Source organism: Leptopilina heterotoma, unplaced genomic scaffold (assembly GCF_015476425.1).
Source record: "Leptopilina heterotoma isolate Lh14 unplaced genomic scaffold, ASM1547642v1 Lhet_115, whole genome shotgun sequence".
NCBI classification, from domain to species: Eukaryota; Metazoa; Arthropoda; class Insecta; order Hymenoptera; family Figitidae; genus Leptopilina; species Leptopilina heterotoma.
Genome location: NW_025110834.1, coordinates 1,526,209 through 1,545,030, shown reverse-complemented (window position 1 = coordinate 1,545,030; position 18,822 = coordinate 1,526,209). Strand labels below are relative to the sequence as shown.

At 25.6% G+C, this 18,822-nt stretch overlaps 1 protein-coding gene across 3 annotated transcripts in view; it reads left to right on the top strand.

The window, feature by feature from the left end:
• The window catches only part of LOC122509333 (elongation of very long chain fatty acids protein AAEL008004), a 97,001-nt gene that overhangs the window by 34,378 nt on the left and 43,801 nt on the right, over positions 1-18,822 (top strand). The window contains exon 1 of one of the 3 annotated variants that reach the window (XM_043623322.1): positions 9,366-9,948. The exons of the other annotated variants lie outside the window; for them this stretch is intronic. The gene's annotated coding sequence lies outside the window, so the exon portion shown is untranslated. Of the gene's footprint in view, positions 1-9,365; positions 9,949-18,822 lie in introns of those variants that run through there. 3 annotated transcript variants of the gene reach the window in all.

The following is an 18,822-nucleotide window of genomic DNA, read 5'->3' as shown; positions in this document are numbered from 1 at the left end:
AGATTCTAAATTTTATTATTTTAAACTTTCATTGCTAAAATTAGAGAATTTCCTTAACAAACCAAGTTTATTGTTTTTCCAGAACATCGACAAATACGTAAACAAACTTGGCTTACGCATGTATTTGAATACGTATGAATGTTTGCATGCATTTATTGAAAAAGTCAAGCACCTAGCATTATTGCCAGAAAATGACATTGTTCCTACATTGATTTGCTTGTGAAAAATTTATCTGCTCTCGAGAAGTTGCCATTAATGGATAATAGTAGTAAAACTTTTGAGCCAGTAGTTTTAATGGAAGAATTCATCGATTATTTTAGACGGTACTGGCTAAAACAAGTGACACCTTCACAGTTCTCAGTCTTCTTAGAAAGGAAAAGAACTTGGAAGTCATCCAAACGTTGTTAGTTTTACAGGTAACTATTTACTTTTGATTTGTTCATTTTAAATCAAATTGTAGAGTCTAGATTAATATATATACCATCCAAATACATACGTAAGATATTAGACTACTTCTCATTAACTAATCTTATATTAAAGTTTAGAAAATTGAAAAAATGATTTAAATATAAAAATCATATTAAATTTAAATTTTGAGAAAACATTGTAATAATCTAAATTATTAATAACTTATATTATGAAGAATTTTAAAATATTTTTCAGTGGCAACAAAAGTTGAAAATGTACGACATTCCACAAATGCGACATCAGATTCGACGTCTATTTCTAAAATAAATGGAAATAATCGAAGAGGTAATGATAAAATTTAAATATGCAGCATTTCTCGTTTGTTTTGATCAGCTTTAATTAATTTTGTAAATAAATCAAACAATAGCTACCATTAAATATAAATAATTAATTTTTTTTATTCCTGATAATTCACCAGCATTTATGAACAACAAATATCCTGCAGTAGGAAGAACAAGTAAGAAGAAAATCTTTATATCATTTTTATTTTGATTCAAACAAAAATACTAATATATTGATTACTATTTTTCAGAGGTAATGAAGAAAGCGCCAACTGTCCGGTAAGAAGCGAGGAATTGAAAAGAATTCAGAAGTTTATTTCTTTTGAATGGTCGAATTTCCAAAATAATCCAATTCCTACTCCTACAAATAATTGGAAATATTAGGTTTTTTCAAATTGTTTGTCAAAAGTTCTATTCCTTTTAATGCGTTTCTAAAATTTGAAGCAGTTAATTGAAAAGAATAAACAATTTCTATTCGTTTGAATTGACTACGTAGAATCGCTTAAAGTCGATTGAAAAGAATAGCTATTTCTTATTTTCTTCAATTCGCTTTTACAAGATTTACTTTGTCGATTCAAAAGGATAGGATTCTGTATTTTTTTTTAACGTTGAGAAGCAGAAAAATTTTGCGCATTCAAAAAAATAGAAACTCCTTATTCTTTTTTATCATCTCATTGACACGAGCAGTAGAGAAGAATTAATTTTTCTAATATTTTGCTGTTCACAGAGGAATTGGGTTTTTTTGGAAATTCGCCTATTCAGAAAGATTAAAAAATCCTCGTTTAACAGAATATTTCTGGAAATTTAATCTTTTTCTATTCCTCGCTTCTTACCGCGTAAAGATTAAAACTTTAACTTGAAATATCTTCGTTCGTCGTTTTTTGTTATACGCCCTTTTTGCACCCAACGCTTCAAATGTTAAATTATTAGTTTAAAATTAGAAAAGAAAATAAAATTAATCGGAATCACAATTTGGACAATTAAAATAGGCTTCATTAATTACAAATTTTAATAAGTGAATCGTTCTATCGCATGAAACAAAATGAATAGAATTATTTTTGTTAAATTACTACAGCTATTAGTGGTTTTTATAATATGTACCTGCATTGATACAATTGTACAATTAAATTGCCAAAAACAAAGAACAAATACTTCTCCAAAAAAAGGTGGCCCACAATTTCCCAAATACTTAATTATACAAAAAGCTTTGTACTATTTATTCATTTTAATTTAAAGCAAAATAAATAATTAAAAAAATATTTTCCAGAATTAATTTTTTAAAATCCTTGTAAAAACAATAAAAACATGAAGGCCCAAAATAAATATTTGAATGCAATTCTTCATGTGATTTTTGTTTACGGTTTATAGGTAATTGTAAAGTGTTTTAAAGTCATAAGCTAATGAAAAATTTACATTGGACGAACAGAAGAAAATAAAAAAAAATTTGATGATAAAACTTATAAATAGGGTAATGTCACCTTGAGTGGACCGCCTAAGCTTTTTTTCTAAAAAATTCTTTATGAAAGCAAATTAATCGGAGGTTTCTATTCCAAGCATTAGTTTAGATCCCTAGATAAGTGTTTATACCATAATAGCTTTGATTTTTTTATTTGGAAAAAATAATTGACTTAAAAAAATAGCTAATTTTTAAGGAATGAAAAAAGTGTAACCTTGAGTGGACCACTCCTATAAAATTGTAAAAGTTATTCTAAATTCTTTAATGTATTTAATATTTCTGATATATTGAAACAAAATTTATGCTTATGCAGCTTCAGACCATGATTGTGTCGCAATGTTTACAAGTGAAACCATTTTTAATAAATTTGGCACATATCACATCAAAATCACAAAAAAATTAATAAAGAACTTAAAACATAGTTTCAAACCAATTTATTGCCAATTTATTTCCATAAAAATGGTAAACTGACATTAAAAATATAAAACACAGGCGTCCACTCATGGTTATAAACAGTGGTCCACTCATGCGGTGACATGCAACTTTGTATGGCAGCCACCACAATTTTTTTTGAGTCAAAATTATCACTTAATTAAACTGAGACAATCAATTTCAATGCCCTAAGTAGTAGGAAAAAAATAAGTTACCTTTTAAAACTTAAATTTTACACTACTTTTACACTTCCGAATCACTTTTTAAATAAATCACTTATTGTAAGAGCGACTTATTTTTTTATTTGTGTTCTTAAAAACGAGTTACATCAAACGATAACGTAAATGATTATCGCGGAACATAATTTCTTACGGTTTCTAGGTGCGGTGCTGCTATTCGTTTAATTTATTTCACGTTTCCGCTGTCAGATAACTTAAAAGCTCAGGTGGTCCACTCAAAGTTGCGGTCCACTCAATGTGACATTACCCTATTAATAAATAATGAAGGTGACCGACAATTCCCCAATTTCCCCAATAATAACTTCTGTTTAAGTTAATATTCTTTAATCGGAAATGGCTATGATTTTAAGTTATGTTATTATCAAACAGACTACCAAGTTTCACTTTAATAGGTTTGAATCGTTTTTAAAAAATGCGCGAACAAAATTTTTCATGCGGACAGACAAATAATTTTTTGACATTTTTCGAATTCTAATGTAGCAAAGCGAAAAAAAATATGAGAACTTTCAAATGTAGAGAAATGTACAGATATAACTCTGATTTTAAAAATATAAATGTTATTTTAATATTTGCTATAATTATTATCTACTATTTATTTATTTTTATTTAAATTAATAACTTTCGTTGTTAAATAAAAATAGCACTATAAAAGTCTAGTGTAGTTAAGATATAGAGGTGCAGTCCCCTTTTTAAACATGACTTGAAATAATTGTATATTATTTATTTTGAATTAAACTTTGAAATAGTGATACTACAAAGTAATATTGACGAGTCGTTAAATATTAAAAAAATTAAGTAAAAACAGAATGTAAGTAATTATAGAAATTTTATAAAGCTTGAAATATAAACAGAAAAAAATTCATCTAATAGAAGAAGACTTAGTAGAAAAAGAGCACAAAATGTTTAAGTAAAATCTACTTAAGGACAAAAGATTATGTCAACTTGGAAGAAAAAAGAAGAAGGAAAGTTACACGTCACATTTTATAAATGAAAAGAATATGTTAAAAAGAATAAAAAATTTTATTTTGATTTACACAAATTACAAAGCAAACGATCTTTACTCTCTTTTTAACAATGGAAATGATTGTTCATTACAATGAAAAACGTAAAAAAACATATTGATAATTACCAAAATCATTGTAAATAATTAATGAGGTATCTAGATTTCATTCATTAAAAGAAATCGTAAAAATTTAATAATTTTATTGATTACACTATGCATAAAAACTAAAGAAACAATTAAACGATTTTTATTAAAAAATTCACCTCCTTTTTTTAAAAACAATTTTATTACCAACTTGTATATTAAAATATAATATTAAATACAAAGAAGAACGAAAAGTTAATAAGGTTAATTGTTTATAGTGACGAACAGAGTTTGTTTACGTCTTAAATACCGCTCATGAATTATAAAAAACGTAATACATTTTTTATTCATTTCTAAAAAAGAGAACAAAAAACCATTCACATACTTCTAGTTACATTGTAGAATTATTTTCTAAATGTTACTGATTTTACTACAATAATGGAGGAACACAATACTTAATTCAAAGAATGGTTCTCCATGATTTTCAGGGAAAAAGTATTCCTTTTTTTAGAACTTGATCTTTATCAATCTTCCATTACAAAAACTTAACTGGTTCGGGAAGGAAATGAAGTTGAAGTTAATGAATTATACAAGACTTAAGTGAAAATATGACGTAACTCGTGATTTAAATAGTAACGTCTCTTGGAAGTTCTTAATATTCTACTACAAGACGAACAATATTTAGAAACGTTTTTTTTTTAATCAAACAACATTTTTTAAAACAAAAAAATTATTATGTTCAGAATTGTTTACTTTAATCAGCAGTATACGCTTTTAATAAATATACGTTAGGTACCATAAATTTTGCACAGTAAGATAAATACCTGTTAATGATTCTGTCTTGGTATTTATCACAAAATGTCTACTGTTTAGCAAGCTTTCCATAAAAGGTTGATGTGAATCTTTCTGCCAAAGGTTCATGCAATCTTGCTATGAAAGTTTGCTGCAATTTTTTTAAATGTTTTTCAAATTAAAAAAAAATTTGTGGAAATAAATTCGAGGGGACTGGGAATTGAACCCGAGTTCGACGGACGCTAACCAAACACCCTAACCGACAAGCAAAACAACCAACTATTAAAAAAAATGTTGCCCATGCGCGGTAGCCCTCGTAACTTAGGTCAACAGGAACCGGGAAATTCTCATTTATTTGAATAGCTCGATAGTCATTATAAAGAAAGAAAAGTGAGCAAAAAAAATTAGAAAATAATTTAATATTGTCTCTTCACATAAATAGAGAAAATAGTAAAAGGGAAAATTGTGCAACGTCACAGTATGTAGCGCAGAGGACAGATACGCTGGTTGAGACACTAAGATATTATGATCTATGTAATTGATAATACCAAATGGTTTATTGTCGTATTGTTGAATCATGTGATATTTTTTAATAAATGAGTGAATTTTTTCTCTTTCAAGTGAATTGTGTTTTTAAAAAAAATTTCAAATTTTCTAAATAAATGAACAATTACGTCATTATTCATTTTGTCTCAGTCTAAAATTAATTATTATAGGATGTTTATTAACATCAACCAAGTATTTTAGAAATTTGTCAACAATAGTTGCATTATATAAATCTCTAGTTCTCTCTAAAATAAATTATATCCCATTCATATGGATTCCATATTACAATAAATATAACGATGAACTGGAGAAAATCCAAAAATCATTTCTGAAATACTTGGCGTTTAAATCTGATAAAATTTATCTACGACAAGGCTGCAATTACCTCAAATTGTGTAAAAGATTTCATTTTCGTACAATAGCCCAACAAAGAATCCTGTACGCGACCTTATTTTTATGGAAAATCCTAAATTCCCAAATAAACGCTCCACAACTCCTCTCCCAGATACGTATTAGAGTTCCTCGTCCTGTCTCTAGAAACCTACAACCCTTTTACCTTGATCGCCCCTCAAATGCAATCACAGAAGTCACACCCTTGTATTTTTTGTGCAACCACATAAACTTGATGTTCACACAAATTAAGCCCGACCTTGATTTATTTTTTTCATCTACAAAAATTTTCCAATCTGCTCTTGACATTTATATTGACAACTATTGTTGAAAATGTCGTTCTCAAATTCTACTATTAATTTTATTTTTTTGAACTTAAGTTTGTTAAATAATTAATTTTATTTTTTGTAACTCATGTATGGCCCATCTTGGACTGCGGGAAAGATGATGTAAATAAATAAATTTTAGGTATTTCAACATACATTCCAACTTTTTTTGGGTCAAAAAACATATGATCAAAAAACATGTCATAAATTTTTTATTTTTGAAAGAAAAAATTATTTTTTACAGCAATTTTTTAGCCCAGAACAATAATTTTTTAATGGTAAATATAACTATTTGCTAAATATGGTTTGTGTAAAAATATTCTTTGATAGCAAAATCTGTCTCAATCGGCGTACCTCTCCCTTATGTATGTCACAGAATCTTTGTTCGCGCATCACACAAAAATGGCTGAACCATTTGAAACTATATATTTGACAGAGTGTTATTAAAAAGTGTTGTCAGAAATAAAATTTGTATTCAAGAGAAAAATTCCTGTGAAAATGGTTGAAAATTAAACTAGTGATAAAATGACTTGAATCGACCCGGAAACTTCGTTACTTCCTGGTGCATTTTTTTTTTGTTATAAAAGTTTAACTTCCCCGAAGAAGTTGACTTAAATCGACCCAAAAATTCGTTTCTTCCTGATTTTTTTATATAAAAAAGTAAACTTTCTCGAAGAAGTTGACCTGAATTAACCCTGACTCCTGGTGATATTCTGTGTATAATTTTCGCTACTTGACATAAGCTTCCTCGAAGATTTTAGCTTTAATTCACCTGTAGGACAATTTATGATATCCCAGTCCTTCCTTTTTGGGAAAAAGGAATACTTATATATGATGAGGCAAAATTCCTCAACTGCCCAGGTCAAAAAATGAATTTTCTCTAAACTTTGCTAAAATGTTACTATTATTAAAATATAATTTTTTTTGAATTTGATAAAATATTTTTTGAGTTATGGAGTTTCAAAATTTTGATTTTTTGAAAATATCTTTTTTTCGATTTAATATATTGATAAGTAAAATTAATCAAATTTAATACATGAATAGTGATTTTTAAAGGGTTTTTCACGAGCTGTAAGCTGGTGACGAAAAAAAATAGTTTTCTTTCAATTTGACCTTCAAATTTTGATTAGGTCAAATCAAAAAAATGTTTCTACAAACTAATAGCACAATAAACAGACACCTCTTTTTGAAGAAAGAGATAAAATGAGTGTCCTCGAGAAATGTGTAATTTTTTAGTTACATTTGATGCAGGGATTTGTAAACCATCTTTTTTAAAATGGTTTGATACCACTGTTGGTCGAGAAAAAGCTTTATTATGGCCAAAGAAGCTAAAAATTGTATTTGTTTATTTTTTTTAATGACGGACAAGAATTTTAAAATCCATTTGATTTTCATAAATTTTGGTATCTGGCAGTTTCTCCGATCGCTAATAACAAATTTTGAAAATCTGACTTCAGATTCGTAATAAGCGACCTCAGAAACCCTTGGGGGTTTCTGATTTGCTTGAATCTTCTTGCTCGGGGAGACAGGTGGAGATTCTGGAATCTCCGCCTGTCTCCCCGAGTAAGAAGATTCAAGCAAATCCATGATTATTTAAAAAAAAATTTTCTGTCATATTAAATCCCATACATTTTTTGAGGTTAGGGAAAATCCTGACGTGCTGGGACAAAATGAACTTTAGATTCGTTTTAAGCACGTCAAAATACGTATGGAAAGGGTATTCTGCGATCCCCTAACCTCAACACTTTTCTTTTTTTGTATGGCTGTGTAATCATTTCTTCTGAAACTTTTTTTAAATAATTCAATTCTCATTAAAAATCAAAGAGTAGAAATTTTGATTTTTTGGCTACGATTTTTCGATAGTTTTAGTTAAAAAGTAAAACCTCTAGCTGTTAGTTTTTATCGCCATTTTAGACAAGCCACAACTTTTTTCCTAATCACCATGTGAAATGCAAATAATAATTAAAAATTAATAAACAAAATTTTAGATTACAGAATATAAAAAATTTTACATATATGTATATGAAAAAGCGTCACTAAATGCAATGAATAAAAAGTTAGTGTAATATGTATAAAAAATTACAAAACCTAAGTAAGGTAAAAGATGACATTATGATATATGACAATGCGCTTTTTTGATATTTGACTTCTTAAGACAATTACACCATTAATAATGAGTTAAGGCGCGGTAAAGCGTTCAAAGCCTTTTACTCAAAACTATTTTTTTTAAACTGGCGACTATAATATCTCAAAAACGACTTGATTTTTGTTCCGATATGAATTCGTGTGCCGTTTTGAAACATTTTTCACCGGATTTCTGGCGGAATTTTTACTGAAAATTATAGAAAAATTCGTTTGGAATTTTCACGAAATTTGTACAGAATTAGTTCGGAAAAGAGGCCGGAAATTATTTTTAAAAAATTGTCTGCAATTATTACGTGCGGAATTACTATCGGATACCTTGCGGAATTTTGACCAAAAATTATAGAAAAATTCTTTTGGAATTCGCACGCATTTTGTACAGAATTCGTTCGGAAAAGAGTTTTATAAAAAATCGAAAATAATATTCTTTTTCTTTAATATCAACAAAGCATCGAATAAATTTTTTTTTAAAATTTTTTAGTGAAAAGTGTATCTTTTTCTTGACAATTTAAAAAAATTGACATCAATATCTTTTACCAAAAAAAAGTTATGTGGTTTCATAGAAAAAATGCTATAAAGTTTCAAAGTTGTAGGGGGAAGTCCCCTAGTACCGGACACTGAAGGTTTTCATAAAATAAAATTAAAACTACTTCAATTTTGAAATAAATAGAGTTAAAATATTTTTTTGTAGAAATTGTTTACTATTAATAAGTACGTTAAAAATCCTTCAAAAAGCCCTATATACGAATTAAAATTGATAAAGTTTTGTCAGAGTGATAAAGATTTGAATGCAACAGTGTAACTTCAAATTTCAAAAGTTCAACTCCCACTACTTTTTATAGTTCCTTCTTAAATGACCTAATATTTTAGGAATATTTTTCATTTATAATAGAGCAACAATTTACCAAAGTTTCGAATTAATCTTAAAAAATGTACTGTTCTCGAACAAGAAATTATCCCTTAAAATTGAAAAGCTTTGAATTTATGCATATAAATTTTATTAAGAAATTATGTGGTTCATTTAAGGAACTTTGACTGTCCCTCAAAATTGGTCCAAAGTGTGAATGAAAAGGCAAAGGAAAGATCAAAATCCATGGGTCCACGAGAATCTTCAATTCCCTCTCTCCAACTTTGGAAGGCCCAGATATCGGCGTTTCTTAGCTCTCTGGACCCCACTCGCATACCCAATACATAAACCCTGAGTCTCCAGTCCCTCTGACTATTCGCGCAGCATCGTTCGATAGGCACGTGACTGTTAAGATTTACACCACGTGTGTGAGAGAACGTCACTTCCTTCACAGTGTCTTCCGTGATTACTTATTTTTTTCTTTGGATGCTACAAACACCCCCTTTCACCTGCTGCTGCTTTTGTTTCCTTCTCATCTAATAAAAAAAAAATATTGAAATTTTCGGAACAAAAGTCTGACGTACCGAATGTTTTCACCAATCCACTCGAATCGGCACAAGGATAAGAACGATCAGGACTTTTCCGAACTCGTGCCATCTTGACCCTGGAAAATATTCACCCCTGCCCTCCCTCTATTGTTTAATGTGATATTTTTTAAGAAGAAAAAAAGTTAAAATTTATTTAAACATAAAATAAAAAAACTTTCTTTAATTAACGAACGTTTTTTTTGGTGACTTTTTTAAAAGTGAAATCGGGGTGTTTACATTCTTGATATCAATTCTTCAAAAAAAAAAGTTTAAAGAAACTAGTGAGACCACGAATAGACTTTTAAGTGAAGTGACAACTTTTTCATCAGGACTAATTAGCTTCATTCAATAAAAGGTAAGCAGGTGCGATCGTCACTATCTCTAGTGTCATAGGAATATCGAAACTCGTTGTCTAAGGAACCTGTTCACTTACAATTCATTAGTGTAATTCACTACTTTATTTTGATATTGATAAGTTCATCCATATGATTCATGGTGGTGCTCAAAGTGAAAGTATTAATAGTATCTTAGAAAAGCTTCTTTCGTCCCAAAATTTGAAAAAAATTTTAATTCCTCTGTTCTTCGATTTTTTATTCTTTTTTTTCAATTAAAAAATATTTTTTCTAAGATTCAACCTATTTCTTTATAAAATGCTCCTTAAATTTATTTTTCTTCTAAAACTTAAACTTCGTTTTATAAAAAGTAAAATAAATTTGTAATTACTAATTGAAATAATTTTTATTTTTTTTCATTAAAAAAATTAAACTTTCTACAAGTTATTGCCCACTGTGAAAAATTTTATTATTGTCGTTGCGTATTACTTATTGAACAGAAAGTTTTTACTTTTTAAAAACGATGGAAAAGTTAAGAAAAAAAATAACCTATAATTTTAAAAGAATTCTTAAATATGCAGTAAATAATAAATTAATTAGCAGCGCAATATCGAGAAGTTTTGAAATATATTTCAAATTTCCTTTTCCTCATTTAGAATATTTCTTTTTAAAATTCTAAAAAGTTTTTTTTGAATGCTTTTCAAATCTAATGTCAATTTCTTAAATTTTTGATAATATAGAAAACTGTTTACTATTGTAAATCTCGCTAATTATTATTTCATCCCAGATGAAAATTAATTTTACTTTTAAATTTTCTTTCAACTTAAAAATATTCAACAAATTTATTTAATTTTTAATGAAAACATGTAAATCAAAAGATTTTTTACATAATATCTAAAATACTAGCAACAACTAACTTCTCACTACGTTTATTAAATAAAATTAACAATTTTAAAAATAATGTAATTTTAAAATTTTCTAATTTAATACTTTTTGTTGAAAACACTAAAAAAATAAAATTCATAAATATTAAAAAAATTCTTGTCCTAATTTCAATTATTTTCAAAAATTTTCCTAATTTCAATGATTTTCAATATTTACTATTTTAATAAAATTTCACAAAAAGAATTCAATTATTTAAAAAAAATTTTAATAAAATTGTATGCAAACATTTAATTATTTTCATAAATAATAAAAATTTCACACAAATTCAATTATTTTTATAAATTATAAATATTTTTTAAGGAAAAATTTATATTCATAAAAATTTATTCATAAATTTATTTATAAAAAATAATTTAAAATTTTAGAAAATAATAATTGAATTAAAATGATGAAAATAATTTTGATGAAGTTTCAGTAACAATATTCTTATAATATAAAATAATGATTTTATCTCTCGGTCATCTTTAATTATTAAGAAAACATGAAGAAAACGATCACTCCAAGTCTTCGACTCGGAGCAATCGATATCTTCATGTCTTATAACAATACTTTTATAAGTTGTTTAATTTAAAAAAGGTTTGAATTTTAAAATTTTTGAATGTTTTAATTCCTGTGGAAAATCCTTTTCCAAAAATAAGATTAAAAATAGGAATTGTGCAAATATTTTTCTTCTTTTTCTAAAACAAAATAATAATTTTGTTAAAAAAAATTGTGATTCATAGACAAAAATAATTCAAAATAAATCAATTTTCTATTTTTTAACCACAATTAGTTAATATTTATATATTTATAAAATAAATCTAAAATATATTTTCAAGTTTTCAAGAAAACAAAATATTGGAAATTTAGAAAGACTTTTCTTTTTCAAATAGAAATAAACAAAAAAATGTATATTATTCATTAAATAAATATTTAAACTTTTTTATCAAAATCTATAAAAAGGTACTTCCTGAGAATTTAAATTTTCAAAATAAGTCTTTAGTTTTGTTTAAAAAAAGACAAAAGCTACTTAACTTCAAAGTATTAACATTTCTTGATTCGCAATAAATTAGTTTCTAATAATTTTAAAAAATTTTCAACATTTACTTAAACCAAAAGAAGAATATATTGTTATTCAGAAAGCTAATGCAATTATGAATTAAAAATTTCAATATTCTACTTGGTAATATACTAGATAACATTGAACCTTGTCCTTCAATAATACTCCAACTACGTTTCCAATATAATTATACAGGCAATAAGGAAAACAAAATTAAATTGAAGAAAGTGATCACTTTCCCTGTATTGAAAGAAACATGTATGGCCTACATTAAGAAAAGATTATGTGGTAGACTTCAAGTTCGAATTGAAAGTTCTCTAAAAACCCTTGTGCGAAGTTTTTAAAAATTTTAATATTTCAAAATTTCTTATCACTGTATTAACCCCTTTCACTGTCACTGACTGTTTCGGGATCGCTGAATCCAAATCCGTTGTCGAAATTTTAGAATTCAAAATGGCGGCTTCAAAATGGCGACCAAAAAATTTTTAAATTCAACCAATCTGTCTGAAAATGTCTACTCGGGGTTTTTTGGGGTCGCTGAATCAAAATCCGTGGTCGAAATTTCAAAATTCAAAATAGCAACCAAAAAAATTTTTTAATTAACGAATTCCTTCACTTAAAAATTAAAAAACCGCCATTTTGAATTTTGAATATTCGACGACTGATTATTCAGTGACCCCAAAAACATACAATATGACAATATATGTTTTAAAAATTTAAGTGTCTTGATTGAAATATTCTATACGCTATCAGTTGTACTGATGCGTGTGCAGCTGAGCGTAGGGCGAGATATTCGATTCAGACGCTTATTTTCTCCTCTAATTAGTTATAGAATTTGAAAGTAATGTTGTTAGAATTTATGTATGAGAAGATCGAAGTTCTGGTCCTTTGCCTCAGTTGTATTGAGAATTAAACAACTGGACGTTGCATTAATTGCACAACTCTTAACCAAAACGAGTAGCAATATTTGGCACAAGGTCGCTGGACCGTTTTCTTCAGCATGTATTTCTTAACGATTTCAGAATGCTCGTTCTGACTTCGGAATTCACTAAATGAATTATTTAGACCTAACAGCAAACAGAAAGTAAACAACACTTTTTTTAAAGTTAATTCTCCGACTTTTGTGTGTCTTAAGTTAAAATAAAAAAAAATCCGAATCAAACAAACAGTATTTCAATATTTTATATTTGTAATAACAGAAAGTTGTCAGTTTTTTCTAACAATAATAATAAAATTAAAATATTAAAACAAAATAATTATTGAAAATATAAAAATATGCTTTATAATGAAAAAAAAAATATAAAAAAATCATCATTTGACAGAAGAATCCTCAAATCGCACAACTTTAAAACTATTCTATAAAAGTATACAATTTATTAGAAATATTCAAACGTCAGAAAGAATTTTTTTTAATTGTATGCGGAAGCATGCATACATACATAAAATGTTTAAAAATTTATGCAATGTACTGATTGAAGACTTTATTTACATTCAGGAATAAAAAGAAGGATTTTTTACATCAAAATATTAATAAACATAAAGCCTTACCTGGAAGTTTCAGTGAAAATTTTATTTTTAAAATTAGTTTTTTAATTTCTGTTTCCATATATTCTATATTCAGGGTTGACACAAAAATATAATTTTGCTTTTCCCTGATTTTCCTTGATTTCCAGAAAAAATTTTAACTTTTTCCCTGACCCTGAAGAATATTCTGATTAACTCCAAAAAATATTGGATTTTTAAAAAAAGGTTGTATTACATTTATTTATGAGTTTCTTTAATTGTAAAATTATTCAAAAACATTAATAACTTCTTTTTTAAATAATTATTTAATCATTACCTATTATTTTTCTATAGGAATTAAAAGATTTTCAAATTCAAACGGAATTGACTCGGATTGATCGATTCCTTTCTGTTTTATAATAAAATTTAAGATGACAGAGTGATAAAATCATTATTTTATATCATCAGAATATTGTAACTATAAATTCAAATTTTCAAAAATTTTAATTTGAACCCTTTTCAAAATCCAATTATTTCTAAAAATTCACGCTATAATGCTTTTAATATTCATTTATAATATTAAAATTTTAAGTGAAATTCACTTTTTAATTAATTTTTATTATAGTAAATTATTTGAGAATTTAATTATTTAAATACAAAAATAAATAATTTATTAAGTACTTGAATATTTCTTAAAATTGAATTTTTATGAAGAATTTTATCAAAAATTTTAAAAAATTATGAATTTAATTATGAATATTGAATTCTTTCGGCGAATTATAAAAAAAATTTTAAGAATAAATGAAATTTTCTATCATTTTATTTAAAATTGTACAAAAAATAATTGTAATTCTGCAAGTTTTGTTATTTATGAGAATAATATTGAATTCTTGCAACGAATTTTATTACAAATTTTTTTGAAGAATTGAATTCCTGTGTAGAATTTTATTTGTGAAAATAATTTCTTGTTAAAAAAACTTTATTCAAATTTTTTTAAATAATTCAATTCTCGAGAAAAGTTTTATTATTTATGAAAATAATTGAATTCCCATAAAAAATGTATTATTTGTGAAAATAATTGAATTCTTAAGAAGAATTGTATTGAAAATAATTGAATTGTATAGGAAATTTTTATTAAAATTGCAATTTTATTAACTAAATCTTGTAAAGAATTTTGTCAACACTTTTTTAAATAATAGAACTTTTAAAAGAAGTTTATTTAAATTTTTCGAAATAATTGAATATCTCAGAACTATTTTTTTCAATTTTCTGAATATATTTTAATTCCTTCGAGAAACTTCATTTAAAAATTAAAAATAATTGAATTATTGGTGCGAAGAAATTTATAAAAAATTGACAAGTAATTGAATTCCTGTGAAATTTTTATTAATATTTGGTTTAAATAATTGAATTCTTTTAGGAAACTTTATTAAAATAGTAGATATTATAAATACCTAATTGAAATGATGAAAATTTTTGAAAAAAATTACAATTTTGACAAGAATTTTATTAAATTTTTTATTGAAAATAATTGAATTTCGGAGAAGAATTTTATTATTTATAAAGATAATTGAAATTTTAAGGAGAATTTTTGTAAATTGTTGAACATAATTGAATTTATGTGAAGAAGTTTATCACTTTTGAAAATTATTGAATTTCTGTAATCAGTTGTTCTTAAAATTTCTATTTAAATTCATTGAAAATTTATATTTTCTAAAATTTCAAATTGAAACCATTGAATGAAGTTTATCTATTTATGAAGATTGTAAACGCAACTCTTTTGAAATCCAATTAATTTTGAAATTTTTAAATAAAATTATTTATTAAATAATTTATAAGTATAATAAATTTATGATATAGTTTTTCAAGAATTAACTTATTAAAAAGAAATTATTATCAGAAATAGAAAAAATTGAAGGATTTGTACTAGAATTCTTTTCAATTTTAGGTAGTTTATAAACTACTTTTAAAAATTATTTTTTTCCAGCACTTTTAATAAAAATCCAGTGGATTTTATACGCCAAAATTAATTTTATGAATTTTTCGCAATATTTTTTTATTCAACTTGTAAGAACTGGCAGTTTCTGAATAAACAAAATAGTGCATTAATAGCAATAAAATAATTTAATTTTCTCATATTATATGTGATCATATAAATAGTTAGTGATCATAAAATTTGATGAACGTTTTTCGCTTTTGTGGCATTACGATAGATTACTTTTTCTAATTATTGCAATATAAGAAAACGTAGCCTAACCTAGAGACTGTTGAAAACTAGTTTGCAATATAACTTACAAGTTCGGTGCATTGGCACACGACCCGTCTATAAGAGCGCGTGAAAAAATATCAGTCGACCTCTCGCTAAAGAAACGAGTTTACGTGATAAATAATCGATTGAGAACGGGCCGAGAATATTTGGATCAATCTCGTCAATTTAATCTCGTTAATAATAAACACTTTTCCTGTCTCTTTCGTCACTTCTGATTCACTCATGCGAGTACGAATTTTAACAACAAAAATACAATTTTTGCTCAATATTCTTCATCGTGATTTCTTTTCTTTTTTCATAAAGTTAATTAACTATTTTTACACATCAGGTTATTTATTTGTTACTTCAAGTTTATATGAGAATTTCACAAATATATTTTGTAAGTTTAGGGTATAAGCTTACAGATAATGTAATGTATTATGTGGAAAGAAATCTGATTATTTATTAGTTATACTTTGAGTTTATAAGAAAATTTCATAAATTTATTTTGTAAGTTTAAAGTAAGCTTACAATAATATCATTTATTATGTGGAAAGATATTCCATTTGACAGAAACTCAAGTAAAAAAGTAGTATTATTACAATAATATAACTTTTATAATTTCAAAACATTGGGAGCTCTTTATATTATACGCTTTCGCCCTAAAAAGAGGACTTTTGCACATCTGCGCATGATATAGACAAACGGGCCAATTTATATTATTTTATTTTAATATTTTTATATTATTTTCACTAGGTACTTTAAATTCGCTAATACTATAGAATTCAAAAAAATATTCTCAAAAATTATAATCAAATTCTTTAAAAATTAATTAAAAGTAATTCAATTATTTCCAATATCTATGTATTTTTATAAAATTTCGCAAAACAATAATTCAATTCAAAAAATTGGAAAAATTCATCCAAAATTCAATTATTTAAAAAAAATTTTAAAAATTTATCCAAAATTCAATTATTTAAAAAAAATTGAAAAACTTTATCCAAAATTCAATTCTTTAAAAAAAATTCATACAAAATTCAATTATTTAAAAAAATTGATAAAATTCATCAAAAATTCAACTATTTTTATAAATAATAAAATTTTCACAGAAATTCAATTATACCCAATGGGAAATTTACAACTGGCGTAGTACTGCGCCAGCACTGGCAGCACTGGCGGCAAGGCTGAGAGCCAGCACTGGCATGGCGCTGGGATGATAACGCCGTCTGGCGCTGCCGAAGTACTGTCTGTCAGTGCTGCCAGACAGCGCTGGCGCAGCACTGGACCAGTGCTGGCTGAGAATATTGCCGCAATAAATGCTATATTGTTATTAATTAGTCGTAAATTCATAATTATAAATAATTTAACAACAAAATGGTAAATAATATTAATAAATAGTTATTATTCATAAAATATTTCTCTTCTCAAAGAAATTGTATTAAAGATGGAGACTAACAATGGATATAGTAAATGAAGTAGAAAAAAATTGTTTATAACATTTAAAAATTAAATAATAAACAATTACAGTAAGTGTGCATTAGATTTTCATATTTTAGTACCTAACGATTGGAATCTTGAAATATCGCGAACCTATGAAAATAAACCAAATTGCTCACGAGGGGAATCGAACCTACGACCTACGGACTAACAGACTAACGCTCTAACCACTATGCTAACGACACATGTGTACAGTAAATTATTAATATCTCAGTATCATTCAGACATACAATTATTGAGTCAAAGATGAGAAAAAGATAGGGATACGTTAGAAATAATAAATTGAAATGAAATAAATTAAACTAAATTTTTAATAATTAAATTAAATTACTTTACTTATTGCATTTAACATTTTACGTAATTCTTAAATTACGTGGTAATTTTTTAATAATTTTTTATTCATAGTAAGAAGTATAATAGTATTTTAATAGGAACCAAATTATTATTGAGATTAAAGTTTAAATTTTGTTTATAATTTTAATTTGTTTAAATAATTTATTATTTACAAAATTAGACAATTGTGTTAAATTGTTATTATTAAATTTAATAAGAATAAAAAATGAACAACTGAAAAGTAAAATATTAATTTTTTTCAATAAATTTATATTTATAAACATTTATAAACTTTTTTTATAATTTTTTTCAAGTTTATGTCAAAAAAGCAGTGTTGGCAAAGAGCGTTGTGAACAATTTTTCTATACTCAGCCAGCACTTGCTGCCGTGGCTTGTCCAAGCTTTGGCGAAACAAAAATTCTGTACTGCGCCAGCACTAATTGTCGAGGCTCGGCTAGACTACGCCAAACAATCGTCTGAGTACTAAGCCAGTGGTGAACATCGGCACTACACTGGCATTTCCCATTGGGTAATTAAGCAATTTAAAAAATATATATATAAAATAATATAAGTAAAATAAACATTTTTCATGGAAGTTCAATTTTTAAAAAAATGTTTTGATAAAATTCTAAGCAAGAATTCAATTATTTTCAAAAATAACAAATTTTTCCACAGAAATTCAAGATGGTTTAACATTTTAATAAAATATTTCGCAATAATTTAATTATTTTTATAAATAATAAAATTCTTCTCAGGGTTTCAATTATTTTTGAAATTTTAAAAAAATTCTTAGCAACTATTTAATTATTTTCATAAATAATAAAATTCATTGCAGGATTTCAATTATTTTTAATACAATTTTACAGGAATTGCTCAAAAAATGTAATTATTTTTAAAAATTTAATTTCAATTCCTCGAAAAAATAAATTATTTAAAAAAATTTGTTTAAAATTCTTTTAAAAAATTCAATTATTTACAAAAATATTAGAGTTTTTCATAGGAATTCAAATATTTACATAAATTCACGTTATTCATCATAAGAATTCAATTATTTTTAAAAGTAATAAATTTCTTCTTGGAAATTCAATTATTTTAAAAAATTCTAATAAAATCGTTCTCAAGAATTCAATTATTTTCATAAATGATAAAATGCTTTTTAGGAATTCAATTATTATCAAAAAAATGTAATAAAATGTCACACAGACATTCAATTATTTTAAAAAATTCTAATAAAATTGTTTTCAGGAATTAAATTATTTAAATTAGAATTTGCATAAAATTAGTTGAAAGAAATCAATTATTTAAAATTTTTTTATAACATTATTCACAAAA